At 47.4% G+C, this 18409-nt stretch overlaps 1 protein-coding gene and 1 pseudogene across 1 annotated transcript in view; both read right to left on the bottom strand.

Moving 5' to 3' along the window:
* LOC131560135 (synaptonemal complex protein 1-like) overlaps nt 1-9150 on the bottom strand; it is a 55126-nt pseudogene extending 45976 nt beyond the window's left edge.
* The window catches only part of LOC131559625 (zinc finger protein 345-like), a 740983-nt gene that overhangs the window by 270529 nt on the left and 452045 nt on the right, over nt 1-18409 (bottom strand). The window lies entirely within an intron of this gene.

The following is an 18409-nucleotide window of genomic DNA, read 5'->3' as shown; positions in this document are numbered from 1 at the left end:
GCCAGTCCTGCTCCCACATGAGCAGCTCCTGTTCCAAACAAAAATAAGGCCTTCAAGGCCCCAGAATTCTGCTGCCAAGCAGCAACAGAATAAGACTATCATAGCCCTGTTTCCTATGCTTCTATAAACAATTACATATAATAAATAAACAATCATAACCAATCACATTTAAATTCTATAAACAATTACATTTAAACACAGCAGGCAGAACTCTTACATTTTGCTTCCATTAAGTCAGCAATCTTATTTTGTGATGTCTGCAGCTGAGCCTTGATGTCTTTTATGACATCATTTTTTTCATGTCTCTGTATGGTAAGAGCTGAAATCTAGAAAAATGCAAGAAATATCATCATGAAGTCTGGAGAAGGGACAAATATTAATTTTCATTTGTACCCAGGTATGATAAGCAGACATTTTGCTGTCATTCAAGTTAGATTAGATAGATAGATAGATAGATAGATAGATAGATAGATAGATAGATAGATAGACAGACAGATAGAAAATATTTGCTAGATATAATCTTAGCTAAATATTGATCAAGTCACATTACTCTAAACAAAAAAGATCTCAATTCAAAATAAAGCCATGAATTCCAGTAGACTAAAGGTACTGAAACATCACTAAATTCAGAAAGACTTCTTGGCTCTTGCATTGCCCCTTTAGGCACAAATAAAGCTCTACATCTTAGATAGTAAAATGAGCAAACCTGCTTTTCCTTTTACTGACTTCCAGTTTGCATTCTTTCTCAAACTTGTCCACCTTTTCTGCTTCTTCTTTTACTTTGGAGATACAGTAACATCCATAGTTAACATTCTAGCTGAAATGTACTCCAAGTTCAATACAACTTCCACTTTAAGATTGCTTGGAATTGTACAGCTGTACCATTTGTTTCCCCAGAGTAATTGTTGAGGCAATGCTTGATTTTATAATCAAAATACAAACAGAAAAGAGCATGTGAAAATGAAACAGGAACACACCAGACTATACATACACAGAGAGAGCATTTAGCTAAAGTTTCTGTAGCTATACACTAGTGCATTGTCATTTAAATAAACAAACTATGGGAAGTAAGTATTGATCTCTAGACTGTACTTCACAGAAAAAACTTCATTTTTGAGTGACTGTTTGAGAAATAAAGTTCCAGCTTTGGCCCAGTGGAACAGCAACAGAAAGGGCCAGGCAGTGACCAAAGGCAGCAGGAATAAAAGAAGGGTCCCAGTGTCTCAGTGTGAGCTGGTCACCATTCCAGCCCTTCACATCTGCCTGCCCTGACACTGCATGTGTAACACAAGCTATGAAGTACAAAACTGAGCCAGCTGCATAAACTAAATAAACAGAATTCTCACATTTGAAACTAATTTCCAATCTGTCGTTCTCTGCTTGCACACGAAGCTCTTCAAATGCCACTGTCATTCTCTAAAAACAAAACTTAATATTTGAAGTTCAATATTGGAAACCCTGGAACTTCTCCAGGGGCTGCTGCCCACCTCAGCCATTCTGAGGAACCAGCAGGGAGGTGAAACAGAGCCCAAAGAGAAGCCAGAAGTTGTGGCAGTGACCCAGCACTAAGCACACATCACCCAGACCATAGCACATATCACCCAGACCACAGGATCTACATCCCACACACTGCTGCACCTTCTCCATTGAATGTGTTTGATATAACGCAAAAATAACTCTTGAAAAGGGATTGAAAACCCAACTTCCTGCATCACACATGACATGAGACCCACACATGATAGATACAAACAGTATCCCAACATAAACATGGAACTCAGCTCAGCTCACATAACTCACATTCCTTTCATCAAGCTTGCTCACTTACTTCTATGTTGCTGCGAAGTTCCTCATACAATTGTATTGTTGCTTCCTTTTCCTGTTCATCTATCAAAGCAAGAACATATGAGAAAGTTTTTCTTTTGAACAAGAACGCCAGCTGTCCAAATCATTATACTTAATCAGCATAATGAATTAACAAAGGAATTATCAGCTCCATTCTTACTAAATAAGTCATTATGAAACATGGTGCCAAAAGTTACAAACTCTAGGGAAAATGTGTATTTCATTGAAACGTTAAGCAAGTTCAGCTTTTAAATTTCCTTCCTAAGATATTTTTTTCTGTGAAAAGTGTAATTCTGGATCAGTTTATGCAACCATATTAATTACTATAGTATTAATGCTGTTGAATAATAATGTATCAAAACTGTTAGTATTTATAAACTGTAATCTAGGGTTTAGCACGGAATTTCTTCTTATCAGCAGATACCTATAACCACAGAGCTGTCATGATAAAATTACAACACTCCATGTCCAAATTTTCCTTCTTTCCTTTCACTTTTGTAATTGATACTATTTTTTCCTAAGAAAACAATTAAAAAGAGAACAGTAAAAGAAACAGCTATCAAAAAAGAACAGTACAACTATATACAAGTGTTTCTAGAATTAAGGCTAAAAAGAAGGAGACACTTCTTAAGTATCCAGGATCAAGTTAATAAAGTTCTAATGATTATAATAACAATTCTAAATTGCATATTGAATAGAATTTCCAATCAAGAAGATATTTTAAAACCTCAAGAATTTAAACTTCATTAAATTATCCAACTGCCTTGGCTTGTTCAGTTTCATGAGAAGAATTCCAGTTACTCATTATACCTTGGGGCTCAGACCTTTTTTCCCCATAAATGTGTGATGGCTGAAAACAGGAAATGTCAGCTCTGGAAATTTGTTCCAGAGTGCTGGGAATTTAGAGCAGATTCTACTGCCTAAAATCAGGCATGAAGTGTCACTTCTTATGTCTGAATATATTCCCAGACTGTGGCTGGGACTGCAAAGCTTCAATGGGCTGAGCAGCCTTGGGGAGCCCTGCCCTGCCCTGCAGCGGCTCCAGTGCCAGTCGGGGCTGTGGGCACTGCCTCAAACCTGGAGCACTGTTTGGGCACCCAAAGAGCTCCCAGGCTGGCAACCTTGCAGCAAGCAATCTCAGTGCCTTCAAAAGCCGTCTGCCTTCAGCATTACAAACCACAAGTCTGTTAGACCTGGGGCTTCACTTCCAATTTTGTGAGCCACTTAAAATTCACTTCTCATTCTGAGAGCCACATCCAGTCAATCTCAACTGGAGAACTTTTCTGAACAGTACGAGAAATTTCTTTTTCTTGCTTCTGTTTGTGAATTTAGAGCAAGCTAGAAGCACATTTACTCTGATAAATAAAAACTAAAAAAGCATTTACATTTGCTGGTCTTCTCTGTGAAGCGAGTGCAGGTTTCCTTGAGCAGATTACACAGATGCCTCGAAGCAGCAGCTCTAAAGGAGGGAAAAATATCATGTTTGCACAGGAGTGCGCAGTGCTTTGTGCACCTAAAGAGTAGCAATGGAAATGACCTTCAAAATTTAACAGCTACATAAAACTGCCCACGTGAAAACTGAGTATTTCCACCACAAAAATATATCCTTGGTTCTATTACTTACTCTTTCAAGAGATCTTTATTTTCACATATTTCATCTTCCAGTTTCAAATGGAGTTTCTAATTTTCAAACTGATTTCATGGAGAACAGATGCAAAAAGACACTGTTATTGAAAAATATATTAGAAATGCACTTGAACTTCTCAAATCCTTCATGAAAAAGTCATTTGGGGCATCAGTAGACAGAAGTCTGTTTTATCTGGTATTACATGCTGAGTCATCTTTTGCATGAAAGATGCAATAATTAATGAACAATAATTTACCAGCAAATGAGACACTTACAGGTATATTCTTCATACACACCCTCACACAGGACAGGCGCCTGCAACTTCTCAAAATAATAATTTTCTCAAGGCACAAACCAAACTGCAACAGTCTTTAATATTTAACTGTATCAATAATAGTGTCATACTGAATCAGGAAGCACTGAACTTCATCTATTCAATGTACACTATACAATACTGGCCTGCAGCTCTTGAATGGCTTTCTTCTGTGCTTCAATAATCTTTCTATTCTCTTGGAGTTTTCTTTCTTTCTGGTTTAGTTCAGTTTCCACAGTCAGTTTCCAGTGCTTGATCTTCTCAGCCTCTTTGTAGAGTTTTGAGAACAATTCATTCGTTGTTTCTGGATTCTATTAAAACAGGTTCCACAAGTTAATCTCAAATACTATCTAATTAATAGTATATAATATCTAATTAATACTGTTGTAGATAATGTATTTATCTCTTAGAAACATCCCAAGAGTAATATTTTTTCCACAGATGGTGATATAAGCTTACATATGATCAGGAGCCCAAGTTTAAATCTTTGTGCATCCTCTGTGTATGTATCAAAAGGCATTACAGGGCACATAGGAGATACAAATACAATGAAATATCCTAAACCCCCTTCAGACAACACCAAATAGATGGGCTTAAAGACATGGATAACTGCAGTCCACCAAAATCAATAAAAATTTTGCCAGAATTATCAGTGAAGCAAAAATTCCTTCTAGCAGGTTCTTCACCCCATTTCTGTCCTCTCCTTCTGACAGACACTGCTGAGTTAAGTAAAAGCAGCTTCAGAGACTTTGCCCAGGAGTACCTGTGATATTGCCATGAACACACACAGAATCACAGAATAATGAGGCTGGAAGAGACCTCTCAGATCATCGAGTCCAACCTATGCCCTGACACCCCAACTACAGCACCGAGTGCCATGTCCAGCTTATTTAAACACATCCAGAGATGGTGATTCTACCACCTCCCTGGGAAGAGCATTCCAGTGCTTCATTATTCTTTTGGTGAAATTTTTTTCCTAATATCCAACCTATCCCTTCCCTGCTAGAGCTTGAGACTGTGTCCTCTGGTTCTGTCAGTGCTGCCCTGTGGAAGAGACCGACCCCACCTGGCTCCAACCTTCCTGCAGGAAGCTGTAGAGAGCAATAAGGTCACCCCTGAGCCTCCTCTTCTCCAGGCTAAACAGCCCCAGCTCCTTCAAACGTTCCTCACAGGACTTGTGTTCCAAACCCCTCACCAGCCTTGCTGCCCTCCTCTGGATGTGCTCCAGCATCTCAACGTCCTTGCTAAGCTGAGGGCCCAGAACTGGACACAGCACTCAAGGTGCAGCCTAGCAGTGCCCAGTACAGGGGCAGAATGAGCTCCCTGCTCCTGCTGGCCACACCATTCCTGAGCCAGACCAGGATGCCATTGGCCTTCCTGGCCACCAGGGCACACTGCTGGCTCATATTCAACCGGCTGTCCCCAGCATCCCCAGGGCCTTTTCTGCCTGAGCACTATCCAGCCACACTGTCCCCAGTTTGGAACGTTGTAGGTGATTTTTGTGGCCAAAATGTGGAATTCAGCTCTTGGACTTATTGAACTTCATGCTGCTGGACTCTGCCCATCCATCCCACTGATCTAAGTCTCTCTGCAGAGCCCTCCTTTGTCAAAGGAAGGAGACCAGGACACCAGATTGTCATCAACAGGTATAATTTATTGATTGATTCGGCAACCTAAATACAGTACATAATGAGCCTCATACATATTGCAAAAGCTGAGCTCAGGGTTGGCTATTCAGCTACATGTCAACCCCGTGTGATTTAGCCTTTAGCTACATTCCTGTGGTTAGCCAGAATAGCAACTTCTGCATTCCACACCCTGTTCTTGTATAACTTCAGCATCTTCTTTGTGAACAAGGACACCCTGCCCGCAAAAGGGCCTCTGCCCTAGTTAGGACATCTTTACCAAATTGATTCAGCTGTGTCCTCTCTCCTCGAGCCACTCTTTGACAAAACTCTCCACACTTCCCCCGTTTTGTTCTTGGGCAAGAAGGCTAGTCTGCCAGGTTCTTTCTATCATTCGGCTAACCATATTTTGAATACAATTAAAGATACAAGGCAAAAGAGGCAAAAGCATCAAAATCACACCCAGTATCCCTATAGCATATGTCACAAGGTTTCTCAGCCACGGTCCAAGTCCTAAGCTTTTAAGCCATTCGTCGATTCCTAAACCCTCTTCTTCTTTAAGATTGTGAAGTCCCTGCTGTAATTCTTTTATCTTCGCATGAATAGATACAGAGTGATCAGACAAATTCATGCAGCACATTCCCTCAAACTCTTCACATCCATGCCCTTGTGCTAAAAGCAAAAAATCTATAGCAGCTCTATTTTGCAAAACAGCATGATTAACACTTTGCACATCTGCGGTTAGCATATCTAAAATTTGTGACATCTTGTTTAGCTCATCCTTGGCCCAGCATCCCAATTGCTTTGCTAAGTTCATAGCTTTATTAGCAGCTCCTCCTGGCAAGACAGTTGAAACTATCACTTGCTTTAACTCATTCCAAAACTGTGGGTCTCCTATCTGGCTGCAGTCTAAGTCCATGCAGGCTACATCTCTTCCTCCTTGAATTTTGACTGAGTTGCATTAATGAAAACACACTGGGGTGAAACAATGACAATTTCCCCAAATAGCAAGGTCCACCTTGTGGCCTGACTGGTATACCATTCCAAGCTATGTCTCCACTAATTAGAAATATCCCTGTGGTATTTTCATCGGTGCCGTGATGTTAGTGCCGTTACATTGACTATAAATCTGTTTAGACACTGTATCCGAACTAAGGGATGAATCCAGGGTAGCCCATGTGTCTCTAGGCCAATGTAAATTCTGTGGATCTAAGGGCTCAAAACTGAACCATCTGCCATTTGAGGTGTTAGTTATACTGGCGTTTGCACTTCCGAAGAGATCCAGTTCCTCTGGAGGAGAATGCAGGGTAGTATTAAGCGATAAGGTTATTAGGCATTGGCGGTAACTGTCACTTTGACCTGCGGTGTAACCTGGCATGGGTGGTTTAATGTTTGTCATATTGCTCATGCATAGAGTTTGATTATTGATCAGACTGCAAAATTCCCGAGGAGACCACACTGGAAGACCCACCAAGCATGTTCGAAATGGATTAGTAACCCCCCCAAGGCTAAGACAAAACAATGATTGGTTAGTTTGATTAGCAAGCGTTATCCACGTTATCTCTTGGCTGATTAAAGTGCATTACTCCTACTGCCCCATCTATCACAGCACTGAGCAGTATAACAAAAATAAGCCTCATTTTTCTGTTTTCTTTCTCGCTTTCCTTTTCTTATCTGTCTTTAACCTCATCAATCCTAACTCTTGCAATCTCCATCTCTGTAGGGCCTTGATGCAGGAGTCCAGTGCCTGATTGGGATCTCCTGTGATGGGTCCTACAACCGAATGCTGTGTTAAAGGCACCAATTTTCTACACCTAGCAGAGGCTATGTATGACTTACTTTGAGCTTTAACTCTTTTCACAATACACTGTACCTCCCACCGGCAATAGGACAAGATTTTCTGCTCAGGAGACTCATAAAGATTTAAAGCTAGAGCCGTACCTAGCCCCGTCTGTCTCCTTAGTTCCCTTTGCCAGTCTTCCCCCCATGTGTAGTCATGCTTGCAGGTGTTACACCATAAACCCCAGATCCCGCACTGTTCTAACCAAAAGGTTTTACCACAACCCCCACAATACCGAGCTACCCACACAGCACAACAGGGGCTGTGACACTCAAGGCAGCGCTCCCTCACTGGTCCTTTTATGTGGAAGGTTGATAGTGCTTCAACCGTGTCAATCAGCTCCCTGGCCGTCCGGTAGCGGCGTGTTACTGCTCTGTCCACTGCTTTCGAGTGTCCCCTCAGTTGCAGCAATAAGGGTCGTAAGATCAGCGGCAGCTTCTTCTTCAGACGCTCCTTGTCCGCCTCTGTAAGATTGTCCACCAGATGCTGCATCAAAGACAGGTTTAGTCCACTTGGCAGGCACCCACAAAGGCCCTGTTGGTGAGGAAACACAAAGATACCCCCAACCCCAGTATAGCACTTTTGTGGGCTTTTCCCATATCCCTGTGCTTGGGTTCTTATACTACACCCAGACCTCTGTTTCCTTAAGCGTTTCCTGACTTGATCTTGGGGGATGTTTAACTGCAGTTGGGGGGGGGGGGGGGGGGGCATCGTCCTCCCCAAAAATGCATAAATGATTGATAAAATACAAAACCTTAACCAGGCATGCTTGTGGGTCCTTTAAATCCTGGTGTTTGTCAATATATTGTTTGAGGGTACCATTTGCTCTTTCTACTATCGCCTGTCCTGTGGGGGAATGTGGAACACCTGTCACATGCTTGACAGACCATTGGTCCAAAAACTTTCGGACCCTAGCACTTGTGTAAGCCAGACCATTATCCATTTTGATATCTTTTGGGACTCCCATGACAGCAAAGCAGCTCAATAAGTGCCTGATCACATGTATTGCTTTCTCTCCTCCCTGAGCTGTAGCCCATATGTAGTGGCTATATCTATCTATAGTAACATGCACATACTTGAGCCTACAAAACCTAGCTACATGTGTGACATCCATTTGCCATTTCTCATTCATTTCTAAACCTCGAGGATTAACTCCGCAGCCCAGACCTATTCCCCCATTATGATAACTGCATATTGGACATGCCCTGACAATGGCCTTAGCTTCTGATAAGCCCAGACCAAAGTTCCTCGCCAACCCTTTCGCATTTTGATGATATCTACTATGGGCTTCTCTTGCCAATGTATGCTTATCAACAGGACAAGAGTTATCAATGGGTAAAGTAACCAATTTATCTGCATGCTCATTCCTTTCTCCTAGGCCCTCGGACCATTTATGGCTCCTGATATTGATTACAGAGTACACTGCACTTCTATCCTGGAGAGCTTTCCTTAATTGAACCAGTAGCTCGTACAGCCGTTTGTTATTCACTTCCTTAATTGCTGCTCCTTCTATACATCTGGCTACTCCCGCGACATACATAGAGTCTGTGACCACATTCAAGGGCTCATGCAGGTTGGACATTGCCCATACTACTGATAACAATTCTAAGGTTTGTAGGCTGTCTGCAGGGTCTGCTGTAAGAAGTTCGTGCTTCCATTGTCCTTTTTCTTGCCAAGTAACAGCAGCACGTCTCGATTTCTTCCCTGCGTCTGTAAAGCCTGTGGTGGCTCCTTCTATGGGTCGTCCTCTTCTCAGCGGCCGAGTGATCCAGTCCCATTCTGTCATCCATTGCAGGACCCTGGGCACTAACATGCTTGTCTCCACCTTTGCAGATGATGTCAATAATGCTTCCTGTAAGTCCACTGAATTAACCAGGTACCAGTCCAGCATCTCTTTTTCCATGGGTAGCCTAATGGTGGCAGGTTCTCGACTGTCCACTTCAGTAATTCTGAGATGGCCTTTTTTAATCAACGCAGCCAATTGTTCAATTTTCGAAAATATTGTTCTTTTATGTTGTAATGTTGGTGACAGCCATTCCAACACCCGTATCTCCCCCATTTTGTTCTCATATTGGAAGAGAGAGCCAAGCAGGTGACAAGGACTATTCCAAACAGTGAGGTCAATAGGGCAATCTAGCTGTTGATGGGGACACGTATCCTTGTTGTACACAATTATTGATTTGCTGTAGGGCAGTATGCTGTTCCTTAGTGAGGCATACAGGGGTAGTGGGATCAGTACCCTTTAACAAGGGTCATAGGGTCTCCAACAAGTGATTTAGTACTCCCACAATGGGTTTTAACCACTGTAAGTCTCCTAGCAACTTTTGAGCATCATGTAAAGTCTTAATGTCCAAGTGCAGTTCTAATTTTTGGGGTACCACTGTTTGGTCCATTAGAATCCATCCCAAATACTTCCATGGTTTCGTGGTTTGAATTTTCTCTGTGGCAATAACAAGTGAAGATGCTGCAAGAGTGTCTCTGATGCTGTCAACCTGTAAAGGGGAAAATGGCTGTTGCTGTGCAAACAAAATATCATCCATGTAATGATATATTGTGGTAGCTGGCCACTGCTGATGTAATGGCTGTAATGCAGCTGGCATAACATAAAGCTGGCACAACGTGGGGGAGTTCCGCATGCCCTGCAGAAGTGTCGTCCACTCCACTCAAATCTTTTGTCTGGTTCCCCACGATTTATTGCTGGTAGGGTAAAGGCAAACCTCTTCATGTCATCAGGATGCAGTCCAATAGTGAAAAAACCATCCTTTAAATCAATGATTAGAAGTGGCCAATCTTGAGGGATCATGGCTGGATTCGGAAGACCAGGCTGCAAGGCCCCCATCGGTTCCATCTGGTCATTCACAGCTCGTAGATCGTGTACCAGGCGGTATTTCCCTGACTTCTTCTTGATCACAAAGATGGGCGTGTTCCATGGACTCGTTGAGAGTCGTAAATGTCCTTGCTCGTATTATTCCTTCACCAATTCATGGGCATGCATAAGACTCTCCCCTTTCAAGGGCCATTGCTTAACCATCACCAGTGTATCTGTTTTCCAGGTGAGTGGAATGGGGAAAGTCCAAGCAATGGCAATTACCCCAAAGGGTGGTGATTGGTCAACACCACCCCCAGCTGTGTGAAAACATCCCTGCCTATCAGGCAAGAGACTGTAGGAGGCAACTGAACAACTGAAAACACAACAGACACTTGTTCCCCATCAATGCGCACCGACAGGGGTGGTGTTTTACTTGCCAAAGTGAGTCCTCCTACTCCCGTGAGCATGTTTGTTGATGGGAGCAGGGGCCAATGCTGTGGCCATGCTTCTGGCGATATGATGCTGGTGTCTGCTCCCGTATCCAATAATCCAGAAAGGGTATGCTCTGATGTCCATGGGTAATTTCAACTTTTTGTTTTGGCCTCTCTTGAAGATTTACAGTCAGGAGTGCAACACCTGTAGAGCCAAAACCCTTTCTATCCTGCTTCTGTCAAGTAAATGATGGAATACCAGATGTCATCAGTGGTAGTGGTACCAATTGTGTGATGCGTTGTCCTTTGGTTATCTTTATCGGGGGATAAGGGGTGTAAGTCATGATTTGTATTTCTCCGGTATAGTCCACATCTATGACCCCGGGTAATACAAATAGTCCCAGCATGGATGTTGAGGAGCGTCCCAGCAATAAGGCTCCACATTTTTGCCCTTGTAGTGAGAGAGGACCGTTTACTCCAGTTGGTATCCTTTCAGGCCGGTTCGTCATTAACGTGACATCTACTGCTGCTGATACGTCCAAGCCGAGGCTGCCTGCTGTTGCTGGCTTCAGACAGGAGGTGGCGCTGTTGTCACGGCGGCAACTTGTGTCTGGGCGCGGCCGGGAATCGCGCTTCGCCGCCTGTTTCCTGATCGGCGCCGGCAAGCCAAGGTGTTGTGGGAGCTGGATTGGCAGTTTTGGCACCACACGCCAGTTGCTCTGCATTCTCAGCGCATGTGTCCCCCACTGCCGCATCGGTAACATTTGGGGTATGTTCTCTAGCCTCCCTGCGTGACTGCCATTGAGCCGTTTTGGAGAGGAGCAAGAGCAGCTAACACCTGATTTTGAGTGGATTCTGCTTGTTTTTGCAGCCCTACTCCTAATTCCTTTATTGCATCTACCAAGAATACTTGTGAGGCTGCTGGCTGTAACGCCATTCGCTCTAGCGCTTCCTCAATGGTCCAATTTGCTCCCAGAGTGGCTAGCACCCTTTGCGTGGCCAGATTGCTATTCTGTAATGCACACTGCTTCAATAACGCCCCCTTCATGTATTCTGCAACTCCCGCCCGGTCTATGGTCACAGCTGCTTTGTCAATAAAACTCCCAAACGATTCCTCTCTGCCTTGTTTTACGCCCATGTACGCCGGCAGCCCTCCTGGCTCTTTAACTCTTTTTATGGCTGCACGTACCAACCACATGGCTTCTCTAAGCTTATCTGCTCCTGATATCAACTGTGCCTCCGTGTGCAAGTATGCCCCTAAGCCCATGAGCTCATCCATTGTCACTCCATGCAACGGGTCCCCCTGAGCTCGCTGTGTCACGACCGACTCATTAACCAAGGCTTGCCAATGCGCATTAAACAACAACTGTTGGTGCTGAGTAAATATTAGCCGCACTATTCCCCTCAAATCATTCGGGCACAAAATTTGCGTATTAAAGAGGTAATCTAGCATCTGCCTAAAAGGTTTGCTTTTCACCCTGAACTGACTAACCATGGACCGCAACTGGGATAGCAACTTCCAGTCTAAAGGGGTATACTCCGCCAGATGCTGTGTGTGGTTCCCCTGAGCATCCTACTGTGGCGTGTATGTAACCAGACAGGCGAGAGCAGAAGTGGCCTCCATTGCCTCATGATCCCCCATTTGCATTGCCTCTTTTGCCAGAGCAGCCCAAGCCTCTCTCCTTTGTTTAGCCATCTCCCACCATGGGTCACTGAGTGCCCCTGAGATAGGATCTGACTCTCGGACAGTTTTGCGCTGTTACCGCCTCTGCGCGGGCCGTTTGGGTGGGGGAGGTGGCAAGCTCAGCTCACGCTCTCTGTGGGGGGGCGGCTGGCTTAGCCCACGTTCCCTGCGTGGGGGCAGCGGGCTCGGCTCGCTCTCTCTGCGGGGGGGGCAGCGGGCTTTGTCTGAGCTCTCCTCTATCCTCTAGCTCATCCTCCTCCTCCGACAGAGGAGGTGCAGATGGCCCCCCCGGGCTTGAAATCGGATCCTCCATCCCAGACTGTTGTTAACCCATCGGTATTAACACCTTGTTTACCGAAGGCACAAGAGGATCGTCCTTGCGACCATACCCTATATTTTTCTTATGAGCTTCTGTCACCCTTTCTGCCGCCTTACGCTCAGAGACATGTTGAAGTAGTGTGTTATGAACCACACGCCATAGCTTGCCCAATTTCTTTGCTGTTTTATCATCTTCTAACACCGCCTCCCACAATATATCCCCAAACTTTCTCCATTCAGCGAGTTCATGAATTGTATGTGGGTTAAGGAAAACCCCTTTAGCATAGCCGTAGGCTAGCAACCCTGGGAGTTCCTTTTTTAAATCTATCCCCTTTACCCCTCGCCTTTCTAAATACGCGGCAAAGAGTTCGTAGGCTGCTTGCCTATCCATACTGTTTTTTCGTGAGCGCTCTTGCAGCTTTCCAGGCTCTGGCAGCACGTGGATGGCTTGATGTGAATCTGATGTGAATCTGATTCACTGATGTGAATCCCAAGGGTGCTTCAAAACTCTGGCACCGTCCCGGCTGCGAACAGGACCCAGCTCCAACTTCCTCGACCGTGGGAGATGTTCTCTCCCCCTTTTTCTTTTAGTCGAGACGAGGGGTCAGCAGAAGGGGTCACCATGTGTCATAGGAAGGAGACCAAGACACCAGATGGTTCATCACAGGTCCAGTTTATTAAAGAAAGCATCAAACACTTATACAGCAAATAATAAGCTCATGAATATTCTGTAAGCCAAGCAATCTATTGGTTAAACTATACCATTAACTCATCCACATTCTTTTGGGCCTACGTTCTCTACTTCTCACACCTCGCTGTCCATTTCGTTATCATCCTCCGCTAGGCCCAAGGACACGTTATCTTTGCAGGTGCAAGATTTGGAATTAACCACTGTCTTGTACTTTTCCATTCTTTAGCCTGCTACTTTCTCAACAGACACCCTGCCTGCAAAAAGGCCTCTGCCCTAGTTAGGACATCTCTACCAAATCAATTCACCTGTGTCCTCTCTCCTCAAGCCACTCTTTGACAAAACTCTCCACATCCCCAAGGTCTCCAATGTCCTCAGTATCCCCAAGACCCCATCACCCCAACATCTCCAGTGTCCCAAAGGTCCCCAATATCTCCAGTTTCTCCAAGGTCAGCAATGTCCCAAGGTGCCCAACATCTCCAAGGTTCCCAAGGTCCCAATCACCCCAACATCTCCAACATCTCCAGCATCTCCAAGGTCTCCAAGGTCTCCTCACTCGTGTTCCCTTTTCCCCAGGCTTGTCCCCAGTGTCCTGCCACCCCGTCCTGGTGGGTGACACGCTGTTCCTGGTGGTGGCCCAGCTGCGCAGTGGCTCCTGGATGTGGTCCCATCACCCCAACATCTCCAATGTCCCCAATGTCCCCAAGGTCCCCATCACCCCAACATCTCCAATGTCCCGAATGTCTCCAATGTCCTCAAGGCTTCCAGTGTCCCCAAGGTCTCCATCACCCCAACATCTCGAGTGTCCCCAGTGTCCCATCACCCCAACATCTCCAATGTCCAAACATCTCCAATGTCCCCCACGTTTCCAATGTCCCCAGTGTCCCCATCACCCCAACATCTCCAGTGTCCCCAGTGTCCTATCACCCCAAAATCTCCAATGTCCCCAACGCCCTCCACCATCACCATGTCCCCAGGGTCCTCAAGGTCCCCATCACCCCAAAATCTCCAATGTCCCAAGGTCTCCAATGTCCCCAGTATCCCCAAGGTTCCATCACCCCAACATCTCCAATGTCCCAAGGTCCCCATCACCCCAACATCACCAAGGTTCCCAATGTCCCCAAGATCCCAAAGGTCCCCAACATCTCCAATGTCCCCAAGCTCCCCAAGGTCCCCAAGATAGCCATCACCCCAACATCTCCAATGTCCCAAAGGTCCCCAACATCTCCATGATTCCCAAGGTCCCCATCAGGCCAACATGCCCAATGTCCCCAAGTTCTCTAAGGTCCCCAACATCTCCAATGTCCCCAGTGTCCCCAAGGTCCCCATCACCCCAACATCTCCAATGCCCCCATCACCCCAACATCTCCAGTGTGCCCAAGGTCCCCATCATCCCAATGTCCCCAAGGTCTCCAGTGTCCCCATCACCCCAACATCCCCAGTGTCCCCAAGGTCCCAATCACCGCAACATCTCCAACATCTCCAAGGTCCCCAAGGTCTCTAAGGTCTCCTCACTCGTGTCCCCTCTCCCCAAGGCTCATCCCCGGTGTCCTTCCACCACATCCTGGTGGGTGATGAGCTGTTCCTGGTGGTGGCCCAGCTGCCCCGGGTGTTCCTGTGGGGCGCCGGTGGCTTCGCGCCGCACGCGGACATCCTGCACAGAGACATCCTGCACGGGGACATCCCGCACGTGGACAGCCCGCATGTGGACGTCCCGCACGTGGACATCCCGCACGCGAACATCCCGCACAGGGACATCCCGCACGCGGCCGAGCCCTTCAGGGTGGGGGGGAGCGCATTCTTCTGTCTCACCAGGTTCCTGGGGGACGCCAAGGTGAGGAACGGGGTGGGAGGGGTTGTGGGGGTTGGTGATGGGGGCTGTTGTGGGGTTTGGGGGGTCCATCGAGGTTGTGGGGGTCCATCAGGGACGTGTGGTTATGGGGTTCCATCAGGGTCATGGAGATATGGGGTTATGGGGTTCCATTAAGGCCATGTGGTTGTGGGGGTCCATCAGGGTCATGGGGGTCCATCAGGGTTATGGGATCAGGGGTTTATGGGGGTCCATCAGAGTCATGGGGTTATGGGCGTCCATCAGGGTTATGGGGTCATGTGGTTATGGGGGTCCATCATGGTTATGGAGTTATGGAGGCCCATCAAGGTCATGGGGCCATGTGGTTATGAGGGTCCATCATAGTTATGGGGTTATGGACGTCCATCAAAGTAATGGGGTTATGGGGGGTCCATCAAGGTCATGTGGTCATGGGGGTCCATTATGGTTAAGGGGTTATGGGGTTCTATCAAGGTTATGGGTTTATGGAGGTCCATCAAGCCATGTCGTTATGGGGGTCAATCATGGTTATGGGATCATGGGGTTATGGGATATGGGGTCATGGGGTTATTGGGGTCGATCAAGGTCATGGAGTTATCGGGTTCCATCATGGTTATGGGGTTATGGAGGTCCATCAAGGTCATGGGGTCAGGGGGGGTTCATCATAGTTATGGGGTTATGGGGGTCCATCATGGTTATGGGGTCATGTGGTTATGGGGTTCCATCATGGTCATGGGGTTATGAAGGTCTATCAGGGTCATGGTGTTATGGAGGTCCATTGAGATTATGGGGTTATGGAGGTCCATCATGGTTATGGGGTCATGGGGTTATGGGGTTCCATCAAGGCCATGTGGTTATGGAGGTCCATCAGGGTCAAGTGGTTATGGGGGTCCATCAGGGTTATGGGGTTATGGAGGTCCATCAAGGTCATGGAGTTATGGGGTTATGGGGTTCCATCACGGTTTTGGGGTTATGGAGTTCCATCATGGTTATGAGATCATGGAGTTATGGAGGTCCATCAAGGTCATGTGGTTATGGGGGTCCATCATGGTTATGGGATTATGGGGGTCCACCAGGATCATGGGGGTCCATCAAGGTCCTCAGAGTTCATCAAGGTCATGGAGTTATGGAGGTCCATCAGGGTCATGGTAGGTCAGCAGGGTCATGGAGTTATGGGGTTAATCAAGGTCACGTGGTCATGGGAGGTAACCAGGGTCATGGGGTTATGGAGCTCCATAAGGGTCATGGGGTCATGGGGTTACATGGAGATCATGGGGTTATGCAGTTCCATCAAGGTCATGGGGTCATGGGGTTCCATTAAGATCATGTGGTCAAGGGGGGTCACCAGGGTCATGCAGGGCCACCATGGTCATGATGGTCACCACATGGCCACGGGGGCCAACCAGCGTCACGTGAGCCACCTCTGACCCCCTGACCCCATGTGCAGGTAGGTGATGGTGCTGGGAGGGCTCCAACCCCACCCAACCCAAACACCCCATGGTCCCACCACCCATCTCATGGGCCCACTGCTGACCCCATGGTCCCACCACCACCCCATGGTCCCACCACCCATTTCATGGTCCCACTGCTGACACCATGGTTCCACCACCATCCCATGGTCCCACCACCCATCTCATGGTCCCACTGCTGACTCCATGGTCCCACCACCACCCCATGGTCCCACCATCCATCTCATGGTTCCACTGCTGACCCCATGGTCCCACCACCAAATCAGCTCAACCCAAATCAACCCAACCCAACCAACCCAACCCACCCAACCCAACCCACCCAACCAATGCAACCTAACCTAACCCATCCCAACCCAACCCAACCCAACTCAACCCAACAAATCCCAACACCACCAACTCAACCCAACCAACCCAACTCAACTCAACTCAACTGAGCTCAACCCAACCCAACTCAATAAAACCCAACCCAACTCAACCCAACCCAATCAAACATAACCCAACCCTACTCAATCCAACTGAACCCAACCCAATCAACCCAACCCAACTTAACCCAACCTTACCTAACCCATCCCAACCAAACCCAACCCAACTCAACCCAACTCAATACAACCTAACCAACCCAACCAAACCCAACCCATCCCAACCCAACTCAACTCAACTCAACTCAACTCAACTCAACTCAACGCAACTCAACCCAACTGAACCCAACCCAACCATTTCAACCCACCCAACCCAACCCAACTCAACCCAACCCAACCAACCCAACCCAACCAACCCAACTCAACCCAACCACTGATCCCAACCCAACTCAACCCAACCCAACTCAACCTAACCCAACCAACCCAACCAACCCAACCCAACTCAACCCAACCCATGGTCCCACCACTGATGTCCTGACCCATGTCCAGGTGATGCGCTGGGAGGGCTCCAACCAAACCCAACCCAACTCAACCATCCCATGGTCCCACCACCCATCTCATGTCCCACCACGCATCCCATGGTCCCATCACCACCCCATAACCCACCAACACCCCATGGTCCCACCACCCATCCCATGACCCATCATCCATCCCATGGTCCCACCACCCATCCTATGACCCCACCACTTATCCCATGGTCCCACCATCTCATGACCCCACCACTGATCTCATGACCCCATGGTCCCACCACCATCTCATGACCCCACCACCATCTCATGACCACCCTGGTGCCCAGGTGATGCTCTGGGAGGGCTCCAACCCAACCCAACCCAATGAACCCACCCCATGGTCCCACCACCCACCCCATGGTCCCATCACCACCGCATGACCCATCATCCATTCCATGGTCCCACCACCATCTTGTGGTCCCACCTCACACCCAGGTGATGCGCTGAGAGGGCTCCAATGCCACCACCAGCTTCAGGGGCGCCACGCAGATCTACACCCACGTCACCGAGGACATCAGCACCTAGGGGACCTGTGGTGGTGGCATCTGGAGGGACGTGGGGGTGGTGGCCACCATGATCTTGTGGAGATGGGGACATCAGGAGACACCTGGAGGGACGTGGGCATGGTGGCCACCACGTCACCATGGAGATGGGGACATCAGGGGACATCAGGGGACACTTGGTGGTGGCATCTGGAGGGCCATGGGGATGGTGGCCACCACATCACCATGGAGATGGGGACACCAGGGGACACGTTGTGGTGGCTGGTGGGACGTGGGGATGGTGGCCACCACAACATCATGGAGATGGGGACATCAGGGGACATCAGGGGACATCAGGGAACATGTGGTGGTGGCATCTGGAGGGATGTGGGGATGGTGGCCACCACATCACCATGGAGATGGGTACAATCAGGAGACACTTGGTGGCATCTGGAGGGATGTGGGGACGGTGGCCACCATGATCTTGTGGAGATGGGGACAGCTGGGAACACATGGTGGTGGCAT

The sequence above is a fragment of the Ammospiza caudacuta genome, chromosome 7, assembly GCF_027887145.1.
Source record: "Ammospiza caudacuta isolate bAmmCau1 chromosome 7, bAmmCau1.pri, whole genome shotgun sequence".
Taxonomy (NCBI): domain Eukaryota; kingdom Metazoa; phylum Chordata; class Aves; order Passeriformes; family Passerellidae; genus Ammospiza; species Ammospiza caudacuta.
The sequence above is the reverse complement of the archived record's forward strand: the minus strand, read 5'-3'. Positions and strand labels throughout refer to the sequence as shown.